The sequence below is a fragment of the Rhinolophus sinicus genome, linkage group LG10, assembly GCF_036562045.2.
Source record: "Rhinolophus sinicus isolate RSC01 linkage group LG10, ASM3656204v1, whole genome shotgun sequence".
Classification (NCBI taxonomy): domain Eukaryota; kingdom Metazoa; phylum Chordata; class Mammalia; order Chiroptera; family Rhinolophidae; genus Rhinolophus; species Rhinolophus sinicus.
The window spans coordinates 95,681,411-95,693,804 of record NC_133759.1 but is presented as its reverse complement, the minus strand read 5'-3'; the positions used below and the strand labels follow the sequence as shown (position 1 = coordinate 95,693,804).

At 39.8% G+C, this 12,394-nt stretch overlaps 1 long non-coding RNA gene across 3 annotated transcripts; it reads left to right on the top strand.

The window, feature by feature from the left end:
* LOC109451637 (uncharacterized) lies at positions 1-12,097 on the top strand. 3 transcript variants are annotated; one of them, XR_012489853.1, is made up of 4 exons: positions 1-1,076; positions 2,141-2,216; positions 4,078-6,378; positions 10,298-12,097. It is a non-coding gene; the product is annotated as an uncharacterized LOC109451637 (long non-coding RNA). The 3 variants fall into 3 exon arrangements; XR_012489854.1 differs by lacking the exon at positions 2,141-2,216; XR_012489852.1 differs by having other exon boundaries at positions 1-2,216.
* The last annotated feature ends 297 nt before the right edge of the window (positions 12,098-12,394 follow it).

Genomic DNA, 12,394 nt, shown 5'->3' with positions numbered 1-12,394 from the left:
CTCCAAAAGATGCATTGGAGCTGATGGTCCGGCTGGCCTTATTTTTTGGGAAACACGGTAGTTATCAACACACATTTCCAGTGAGTGGTGTTTTTCATTTGATAAAACTTGTCCTAGTGATCTAAATCTAGCGGTTTGCACAGCATGTCTCCAGAGGTCTCATTTTCAAGCATTGGACTGAACGTGACGCTTCCTGAGGTCCCTCAATAGGGCTTCCATATTTGCTCTGAAATATGCCATGTTTTCATGAGCATTTTACATCGGCACACTGCTTTCCTGAAAGGTTTTAACATGTCAAATTGTGAATGTAATTGGTTCATAGAGAAGGAAAAATTTTGTAGTTTCTCAGTTTAAAAGGGAAGGTTTTGTCCATGACTGTGGTAATGAGACAAGAGCCTTATTAAGTATCAATAAGTTGTGTGCCAATTTTGAAAAAAACAAAACACCTTTAAGAAACCAGTTTTCCATTCTGTTGCTTCCACTTTGGTTTTCATAAAAATAGAGATTTTAAATAGGTTCTAGATTTGAAGAAAGATTTTAGAATTATGTCACCTTGAAAGAAATTACAAGGTTTTTCTTAATGCTAAATGACTTTTCAAAATACTTTTTTAACTCCATATTTTTTTAACATTGCGTATTACTTGGGAAATCCAGTATTTGAAAAGCATAAAAATCACCTATAATCTCACTTTTAGAATTAGTCTTCTCAAGTTACTTTTATATTGGGTGGTAGCAGAACCCATTGACAAGCACACCCACACATCCAGAGACTGTTCCACTTCTCTTTTTAAAATCAACTGCTTATCATTCAGCTTCTGAAATTCAAATAGATTCCAGTTTTGTAATTTCATCAGTTAAGGCACACCTGTTTCTCCCTCCTTTGAAGACAGAAAAGTATGACATCTAACAATAGGGATACATACTACAGGTAGTACTTGCTTAGAAAATAATCAAAAATACTAGGAGCCGCTTATGGAACCAGCCATTCTTGTGGCCCCCTCAGAAAACTACTTCCTTTCTCTCCTCCAGTGGATTCGACATTCGGTTGCAGGATATGGACAAAGTTGAGAGTCAAGGTAGGACATTCCTGGTGAAGACTGAAAACCCTGCTGTCAATCACGAGTCTGGCATCCTGTTTGTTTTCTTTGGTCTTCCCAACAGTGACACTGCTGTTCTCTTCCTATTTTTTTAATGAATGTTGGCAATTTGACCCTTAATTTTTCTTTCTATTCTTAATAGATACAAGCAACTCCTTATTTTCCTATTGTTTTGTATGTTCGAAGGTGAGACCATGTGGCTTCTGACTTTCTGGAAATAATCATCTCCATGAATGTAAAAGATGCTGAGCCAACTCGAGATGGAATATTCTGTTCCTTTCCAAATGAGAACTTGCCAAACTGAAGTCATTTCTCTGAGTGGCATCAAGCCTGCTCGTTTCCTTTGACAATCCTTTATTAGTCCCCTTGGATTTAGGGAAAGAGGCAGTGGGAGGGGTGAGAGGAGCCTTGACTCAAAAACCAGGAGCTCTGAGCTATAATTTTACTCCCTTTCAAGCTGTGTGATACTTGGCTAACCTTTGTTTTTCTGGGCTTCGGCCTCATCTGAAAAAATGATCTCCGAGGTATTATTCTGTTCTGAAGATTTTGTCCATCTGTATTAATCTTTACTACAGACTAGGCGATGAGTCTTGTGTATATTTCTATGTGCTATGCAAATGTTAAACGTAGCTAAGGTTTGATTCACCGCTGTGTTGCCAGTGCCTGGCTCAGGGCAGGCCTCTTAAGTATCTAGTGAGTGAACAAATGAACTTAGTATGTGGCTCCTTGTACAAACCCTGTAATTCAAAAATGGCAGAGAGTGTTCTAGAGGCAGAGAGCAGAACATTACATGCCAGCTAGATGAAGTCATTGCTGTGAGTGGTTTTTGATGGTCTAACTGAATTCAGATATCGAACTCGGAGCCTCTAGAACAGAGATTACAAATCTGGGACGTACAGGTGAAATCTGGGCTGATGAATTTTGCTTGATTTTATGGTTTGGCCTCAGGGGTGCACTTTAAAGTGAACTTTTCAAAAACATTTGAATTAGTTGCCAACTGTTTAAAACATTGCAAGCTTATACATACAAACTCAATTTTCCAGCTTCTCTTGGAAAATTGGAAGAGCCGGCTGCATGAAGTTACTCATTCCTGCCTGGTAACAGTTGGCAGGAGCTGAGGTGGGTCAAATAGGATTTCTAATTCACCCGGGTCCCCTCCCCACCATGGCCTGCTTTTGAAAATTAGATTGTTGTCATCAAACTTTTTTTTCGCATGAGACGTTGTGGTTACTGGGCAAGTGTGGCTTCTCATTTAGTGCAATTGTAAAGTGCAAACATTCTGTATTGATTGAAGTGAAAAATATAAGAGAACCAGAAGCAATGTAGATAAATTTGATGTTCATTTGTGAAAGTGTAGGATCTGTCTATTTTCATTTTTCTGTAATTACCGTAGTTCAGTTAAAAAAAATGACCTAGTGTTTTATTGGAATCTGTTTTCAATTTAGGTCTGTGTCTGAATTTTGCACTCGGATACCGCCAAATTGTTGCATGAACTTAGGCCAGTGTTTCTCCATCTTTGATGGGCTTTGGAAGCAGGTGGGAAGCTTGGGAAACACAGAATCCTGGGCCTGACCCCACAGATTTTGTTTGGGTAGGTTTGGGATGGAGACTGAGCATCTGTTACTTTTTTACAAATTTTGCCGATGATTCTGATCCCACGGAAATATGAGAACCTTTGATCTGGAGCAAATATTCCTGCTCTGTTGATGAGAGGGTGTTCCTTGGTTTTGGAAATACTGCTGATGGAAGAAGATTCTTAGAGAAGAAATACACATGAAGACATTTGCCCCTGAGGAACATCTGTGGTTACGGCTTGCAGCAGGTTTAACAGCTTTCACAGGGTTTCTGCAGTAGAGTAGCAAAGACTGCCCAGCACGTCAGTGCCAGGTGCACGCGTGAGATCTGGCCTAGTCTACCAACCGTTTGGGTTGACTAACCACCCAGAAATGTCTGAAACTATATTTAAAGGTAAAACATTGTCAGTTTTTCCCACAAGCATACAGAACTAAAGAACCATAGAATTCTGGAAATAAACCAGCCTTTGGCGATCTTTCACTGTGATGCATTTAGAATCCAATATGAAGGAACAATTAATAATGCACCCTTGTAGGCCATGGACTTTGAGGGTTGCCTGCCAACCACCCCTGGCTTGGGGGTGAGGGGACCAGTGTGTACATAATCTTTCTCACGGAATCACCCACCCAGTTACGTCTAGTGACTACTACCATAGGGTTAAAGAGAGTTAAACAGTCTGAGAACTAAGGAACTGTCTCCCCTCTCTCTCCGTTAGGGTTTGAGCCACGGCCCTTTGAACTCGGTTTTCTAGTTAACTGAGCTCATGGTTCTTGCTTCTTATAGACATGACATGTAAATCCAAAACTAGCACGACATTCATGTTTTCTGATATTCTCCAACAAAAGAATAGCTGATACTTGCCTTGTGCCAGGTACACTTTTAATCCCTTTACAAAAAAATAACTGCTTACACTCACCTGTTGAGGTAGGTATTATCACCCCCATTTTCTAGATGAGGAAACTGAAGCATAGAGGAGTTCAGTGATTTGCTCCAAGTCCAAAGTGGTAAGTATTTGAACCCAGGAAGTTTGGCTTCAGAGTCGAACATTATAATGTGTGCCTATTCACAGGCACGTTTTTTTTCGTGTTTTTTTTTCCCAGAATTTTTCATTCTTATCCTTAAAGTTGGTGACGGTGGTTAGAAAAGACATCTTAGGGACTACCCCCTGTAGATATCGATGGGCTGGGTACTTTGCAGGTTTCATTCATTCAGTAGCCACCACAAATGATCTCTGTTAAACCCCAACTCTATTCTTCGACACGGGCAACTGATTTTTTCTCAGTTCTATGTCAAGTGTTGTAGAAACAGTTTCAACCAGTATCCCACCCTACCTCCCCCCCATCCCCAATTAACTTGCCTTCCCTATGTCCCCATGGCATCTAATCAACATGTTTGTAACTCCTAGGTACTAGACAGGAGCTCAACGCCAGGCATGCTCCCTGCCTTCCTACAGCTCTCATAGTGCATTCAGAAGACGCACAATCAAATGAGAACAATAAAGTGGAATGATGGGGAGCCATCTTCTCTATTTGCCCATGTCTGCTCATGAAGTCTATTATGCAGAAGACCGAAGTGACTAAGGAGGGCTTTGGGCTTTTGGCCCCTGGATTCATTTTCTACCAGTCATGAGAAAACATTCAATATTTAAAATTGAAATAGTCTTGCCTTCTATGAGGCATGATTTTTTCCACCAAAGACCAGCTTTATCAGCATTGTGGAGACAGGTTTGTAGAGAGTGCCCTAGTGGAGTGGCTGACAAACTTTGCTGGACACTGGACTCCCTGGGCTGGGTGAGACCTGGGCATCAGGATTTGGGGAATCCCTAAGAGATTCCTGTGTCCAAAATCTGGGAATCATAGGATGGAAGAGATCAGTGCTTTCTGCTGCTCTGTCACTTTGACACTGTAGACAGATGTGATGGACCTGGGACCTTTGTAACCAGTGTCCCTGGATCATAGCATGGTTTCCGCAACCCTGAACCTGTAAACATGTATTCTTGATCTTCACTTGAATCAGCATCAGGCAAGTTGAGCTCTGCTGTGCTGCCAACCTGTGGGCTCAGACTTGGCAAACTGGCACCTGGGGCCTGAATCTGACTGGCAAAACTGTTTTGTTTTTCTTGGACAGTGTTTCTTTACAAAGTGGAGCTACAATTGGGAGATTTACAAAACATCTGGATTCCTGAGTTTTCTGGAAAAATCAGAGATCCCAGCCCATCCCTACTGACTGCAATATTCAACAGAAACTTAGGGGCGCCTGCCCCTTAATCTGGCATCTATTCTTCCCAGCCCCCTAGTTCATCATGCCCTACCCAGACCCCACCATTTATGTTACCTGTGACCCCTGCAGGTCACATGCTCATGAATTACTTCATTTTGACAGTTGCATTTGCTCATCTTTGGCTGAGTATTGACTACATATACATAGCACCTTCTAGCCATAGTTTGCTTCCTGCTTGAACAGTTCCCACCAAGGAAGCACTGATCTCACACACACACACACACACACACACACACACACACACACACCATTTTCCAGGTTTATTATCCCTGCTTTAATATTCTCTTTTCAGGCCACTTCCAGCCCTTACTCCATTTATATCTTTCTGATGGGATAGGGTTAGTGGTGTTTTTCAAAACATTGCAAGATGAAGTAGAAACCGAGAGGCACATGGTAGACCAGATTCTCATATTCAAATGCCTACGGGGGTCCCACAGGGAATGTCAATGGCTGAAGTGGGCTGGCTGGGGACTGCTGACACCTGAAAAGCACTCGCTTCTTCTGCGAGAGGCAGCCCTCCCCAACTACCCTGTGGAGAATGTACCTCTAGAGAACATCTTATGATAGTAGGAGCGCTCTGTATCTGCCCTGGCCAAACATGGCAGCCATGAGCCCCCTGTGGCTCTCCAGCACTTGAAATGTATCTAGTGAGACAGAACTGAATTTTAAATTTAATTTTCATTAAATTTAAATAGCCACATGTCACTGGTGGCTACCATATTGGAAGGAGTCGAGCTGATTACTGCTGAGCAGAGGTGAATGTGGGTCCAGTGTGGCCACATGTTCCAGAGCATCCAGGAATCCATATTGTCTGTGAAGTCTCTTCCGTTTAGTATGTTGACTCCATTTTTTAAATGGTGTGAAAGCCAAACAAAACACATTAACGAGATGAATTATGGTCTGTGACCAACCATCAATGTCCTCCACCCATTGGATTAATGAATGGTCAAGGGCAGAGAGTAAAACACCTTGCACATCTGTCAGTGGAAAGCAGAGGACATAACTAATGTGTTATTGCTCTTAAATAGAGCATTACTTGCACAAGGAAGGTTTCTGTGTCTGCTCTTTCCAGCCACTAGCCACACAGGACTATTTAAATGAAATTTCAAAAATTAAATACTCAGTTCTTCTCGGACCTTGAAGGTATTGAACACGATTGTCATTGCACAAGTCTATTGGACAACACTAGAGCTGAGAGAGTGGAGGAGATAGAGGGAAGAGGGTGGGAAGGGGCATCATGACAGGCTAAAGAGATACTTGGGGACAAGGCCACGAGGTCACAAAGGGGCTGGTGCACCAGTTAGGACTTTGAGCTGAAGATTTGTGTTTTAGGACGCCCCTGCTGCTGCTGTGCTGTGTGGAAAATGGATTGGAAGGAGAACAGGAGTGGATGTTAGAGCCCTGATAAGAGGCTGCGGCTGTTCAGGTAAGAGCTGAGGACGCCCCAACAGTCACCCAGTGTCCATTACCCACTGTCCTCCATGCTTGGCTTAGGACCTAGAGTACAGTCGTCGCTTATAGTGCCAGGTATAGAATACCCACTCAAAACAGTTCAGATTCTGCAGGCGAGGACACTGAGGTTCATAGTGGTTAAATAAATTTACCTCACAGACCACGCAGCTGGTTAGTTCCAGAGCTATGATTCTACTCCACAGCTATTTAGTTCCAAAACCTGAGATTATTTTTTATTTTATCTTCCTCTCTGTACAATGCTGTCATCGACGTCCCCCACATCGGTGAGTCACTCTCTCTAACTGCAATCGCACCAGCATTCCATTTTGTGTTCCATTTACGATGAAGAGAATTATATTTTACAGCATTTCTTTTTTCATAGCCAGCTTCTTCTATTCCACATTAAGGGTAAGCACAGCTGGTTGGTTGAGTTCAATGCCGGAATCCAACTTAGATAAAAATCTTTTGTATGTGATATTAATTGCGTGAGCTTTTATAAAAATATGTGTGCCTTTGAGGAATTCTTCAGACATCTGGGGAATTTAAACTAGTAAATTATACTAGATTTCCTTGACTAGCACGATAATTCCCTAATGAAAAGAGTGGGGCTTTATCTCAAGCTGTGTGTAGCAGTGAAAAGAAACTTAGCTGAGACTTGCAAATTCTCAAGCCTTTAGGTATAAGTTTACTTGCTTATTTTTCTCTTTTTCATTTTTTTTAAATAAATAAGACTTAAAAAAAAATCCTTAAAACCTTATTTTCCCTTTTTTGGTCATTTTTATTTTGATATAATTTCAAATTTACAGAAAAGTTGCTCGAATAGTACAAAGAAGCCCTACGTACTCTTCACCCAGATTCACCAATTAACATTTTGCCACATTTATTTACTTATCAATTTCTCTCTCAACACACACACACACACACACACACACACACACTCTCACACACACACGCACACACACATTATTTTTTAACCACTCGAGAATAAGCTGCAGACATAATGCCACTTTATCCCTAACTGTTTGTATTTTCTAAGACAAGGACAGTAAAATGATCAAAACAGAAAATTTAACACTGGTACAATATCATCATTTAATTCACAGTATCTAATTCACAGGATTATTCAAATTTCACGTTATCTCACTAATGTCCTTGGTAGCTATTCACAACTCTTTCCCCTGCACCCCACACAGAATCGAATCCAGAATTATGCCTAACATTGAGTTGTATCTCTTCAGTCTCCTTGATCTGGAATAATTCCTCATACTTTTTTTGACTTTCATGACATTTATATTTTTGAGGAAAAATAAATAGCTATAGATTATGGATTATGAATAGTATAATCTAGATTATGTATCGTATATTATAGATGATGTAAGAATTCATGAGTCCATATTAATAAGTACAAACATTAAATAAGAGCAAAGGGAAAGCTCTTCTTTCAGTAAAATGATAACCAATAAAAATGTAGAAAGGAATGACAGAATTAGAGAATTACTATTTGCAACCATTAGAGTAATAATTGATTCAGGCAAGAATTATCAATGGATAGTAGAAGTAGCAAATGGAAGTTTGAAGAGGAAATGCATATTAATATACCTTCAAAATACTGCTCCACAAATCAGTTATTGATTAGAAAGCAAAGCACAGTAACTGCACAGTGGGGTAAACTGGCAGATAGCGTGTTAACCAAGTAATCAACGTTAACATCACCAAAAATGGGACAAACCATCATCATCTGCTTCTTGATATGATGCACTAAGGGAGAACACAACTTTACTTTGGTGGTATTCCTGTTAAAAATAAATCTATTCATGAGGAAACAAACAAACCCAAACAGAGATATTGTACAAAATAAGGTTTGCTTTTTAATGACCAACTTGCATTATCAAAGAACACCACTAGATGTCACTGTAGTTTAGCAAATTGCAAAAAATATCAATTTTGGTAAAGCATATGAATTCCTTTGTGGCCTACCTCTTTACTTGGATACCTTTGCAGACTGGACACATTTAGCCAAGTCCAACACATATAGCTTTTGAGAAGCCTGCAAGTTAAATAATGGTGAAAGCCATGGAGAAGGACAGACTGCTTGGGTTTACACCTGTCTGTGTCACACAAACTGTAATGTGGAATCCTGATCATTTCTACCGTCTCTGGACCTTGATTTCCTCATGTGTAAAATGATATTTGAATTGCCTACTCCTAATATCCTTTAATCTATAATTTTAAACTAATATTTTCTTAACTAAAATCATTTCAATATCCTTGGTAAGATTTTCGCCCAGCCCTGTTGGACCCACTATTGGTTTTCTTTGTTTTTGTCTTTCACCCAGTACTCTAATTGATCTAATGTTTATCTTTAAGTTGACTCAGTTTTTAAAAATGTAAATAAAGAAAAATAATTTTTATAAGCCGATCACAAATGGAAACCAGTATCTTCCCTTAAATAGAAGGTAACCACAAAAATAAATATAAGAAAAACAATTGGAGCTAGAAGCTATTGTCTGCCAAAGGCTCAAAGCTTCTGGCCAGCTCTTTTTGTTTCCTTTTTTAAGGGAGGTGTGAAAGAGAAGTTGAAGACACACTAGCCTTGAGACTTTCCTTTTGATGTAAGCAAAAGAATTGAGACTGAGAACAGAAGAACTTTCTGGCTTTGCGGTTCAGTATTATTTAATTCTGTATCCACAAAACCGACCACAATATTTCATATACCATCTACAACCATGCTTTCATAAGCTGTTCTAAGTTTTATTATTCCCTCCCTCCTTTCCTTCCTTTCTTTTCTTCGCTCTTTTTCTTAATTCTTCAATATTTCTAATAGACCAGAAAGTGTGTGATTAGGAATCATACATTATTCATCTCTTTCTTCAATCTGTATTTGAGCTTTCATTTTATTTTGATGTTCCTTTCAGTTTAGTTTCAGTTTAACTCCCTTTAGTGTTTATTTAAATTTGCTTTTATAGTCAGTCTTCTCCCATTTAAAATGCTCACTCCCTTTTAAACAGAGGAGATGATATATATCCCTGTGCTGTCAATGTCGAAGCAATTATATGCCACCAAATGGCTTGTGATTTGGCATCTTCTCTTGATAAAGGCTTATGATAGATCGGATGTGGCAGAGGTCAGGAATTCTGCTGAGTACAACCTGAGGGGATGCTTCAAATTGCTTGAGCTTTATCCAAATCCCCTAGGACACAATCAGAAAACTGGTCCCCTTCAATTTTGGTGCAGAGGTTTTTCTCTTCATTCTTCACAGAGATTCAGAGTGAAGACGTCTAAGGCTGAGCCATTTAATTGCAAGCTCCCTAACATTAGTGTAGCTTTTTCCTGCTTTGTATAATCTGTTATAATTACTAATTTGCTGGCCGCAATTAGCATAGGGGGTTTTATAGGAGTTGAGACAATTTCTTAGCTACCCAATGTTACTAAATAATTTAAAAAGGGGAAGGCCAAGAATTTCCATCAAATATGTTTTGTTTTCTTAATGCCCGTGTCACCATTTAGGAAAACCATTAGAAGGTAAAGGAACCAGGAAATGCATAAAGATCGATACACCAATTATTTTCTGCATTATAGTTATTTTTTCATAATTTCCTTTTCTTGGCAAGGTGGATTTAATTTGCCATTAGAATCCGAAAAGCTGAGAGGTCAATTTCACAGTTCAGCAAAACAGAATGCTTTTTGTCTTGCACGAAACACGGTTCCTATCTGCAAAAACTGGAGAGATTTCTTCTCAGAGGAAATTTTCATAAAAGGTTGATCATGAATCAGTAGAAACTTTTTTTCTATACCAAATTCTGTAGAGCTGTACTCTTACCACTCACCCACCCCAATTCAGAGTAAGGACACCTGTTTTTTATTGGCTGGTTTGTTTTTGTGTTTTTTCTCAGTGTTCATTGCTGTACGTATGCTGAGATTCAAACCAGGGTGAGCAGATATTATAAGATTTCATGAGCTACACTAAAGACACTGATGAAGAATCACATATGAAGCGTGATCGTTTTCTGGTGAGAGACTTACTTGAGATTTGCTACAGAATTCTTCAGGTTTCCTCCAGCCCCATTTGTTTCTGTTGCTGATTAATGTTTATGATTTCATTATCCTCTTTATGTTTACCTTATGGTTGTAGCCCCCAACATTCACTCCATTGTTTTACTATGTGTTGACATCAGTCTTAATGGATGACAGTATTCTGGCAGAACCGCCTTCCAACGTTTGCTGAATATCTCTAGTAAGTGTACTTTGAGCCCATTTCTGGAGCGATATCCCCAATATATCCCCAGGACTGCAAATTATACTTTATCTCATTGTTTTAAAGTGTCTACAGCCAACATGTCTATTTAAGATACTGAGCCAAGTATTGTCTTCCCAACATCTATAACTATTGATTCCGACGAGAGAGGCCTAATTATATTTGTGCTTATCTTAGGACCACAGCATCGAAAGAGGCTTTAAAGATCCCTCATCCCATCTGGTGCCTGAGTCCCCACTGTATCAGCCTTCTGGGTGCAAGTAATAGAAACTAACTCTGGGCAAGTTAAACCAAAAACGGGTATTTATTGTATTAATTAAAGGTCGCTCACGGAATTTGAAAACAAAAAACAAAAACAAAACAGCCAAAGAACCAGGCTCTGCAGGGTCAGAAACCATACTGATTCTGGGGCTCTGGGTACCAGATGCTGATGGGCAATGTCTTTAAGTGTTACCCGCTAGTGACTTCAAGGGGATGCTGGGGGGAGCTTTAAACTGCCTCCAAACCCCAATTCTTAGTCCAGGCAGTTGAGACTTCTTATCCTTTTTCAAAATGCTATGCAGAGGTGGTTTAAAGTGGTCCCCCGAATCATGCCCTCCACCACGTTGCCAGCCCCATTCTTTCTCCACAGAAAGAATAAGGCTGCCACGGAAACAACCACTAGGGGGCATCAGCTTTGCGTTGTCTCCCCGACTCCACCCTCTTACCACTGCAGAGAAGAGGGTGCTGAGGGAGGGAGTCTGGGTCATTCTAAGTCACGACGTGACCACCCTTTGTCCAGGTTGATTGTTAAGTCAAGGCTGCCACGATAGGGGAGAGGTAATTCCCCACCAGGGAAACTGGAGGTTGTTCTTCAAGGAAGGAGGAATAGCCAGAAAACATGTGTCCGCTAACCTTGCTAAAAGAGTGACAATCACTTCCTGTCACACGGGCCACTCTCACTCCTCCAGTAGCTGTTGATGGTATTTGTACTAATGATGGAGTTAATATAGGGTTGCCAAACCTGTTTTCCAAGAAAGAGTGGGACATGTAGATTTTTTTTTTTATCTTGAGCTGTTTTTAAAAGCATTATTAAGGTATAAATTAAATGTAATATACCGTACATATTTAAAGTGTAATATTTGATAAATTTTGACATACATATGTACCTGTGAACCAATCATTTTATATACATATATAATTTAATAAATGGTTATAAAGTGAGCATTTGTTAATCACCATCCAGATCAAGAAATAAAATAGTATTGGCACCCCAGAAACCAACCCTGCACCAGTGTATCCATTTCCAACCACAACCCCTTCCTTCTCCATGAGGTAGCTACTCTCCTCACTTATGTGACAATCATTTACTTGCTTTTGTTCATAGTATTACCACCTATACACTCATCCCTACACCAGGTAGTTTAGTCTTGCCTGAACTTGGAACTAGATGTAACTAGAATGATACTGTATTACTTTCTGCACCCTGATTATTTCACTCAAGGTTATGTGTTTCAACTTCTAATTTCTGGCATGATGGAGCGAGGAGTTTGACAAATCTTATCCTTAAAAAAACAAGCATTAAGTTGGTCAAAATATCAGAAACACCGATTTCAGTGCTCTGGAAATTGACCGAAAGCATACCACAATCTGTTGTTGTTTCATGGGTATAGACTTTCAATTTTACAAGATGAAAAGAGTTCTGGAGATTGGTTATACAACAAAGTAAATATACTTACATTACTGAACTATACAC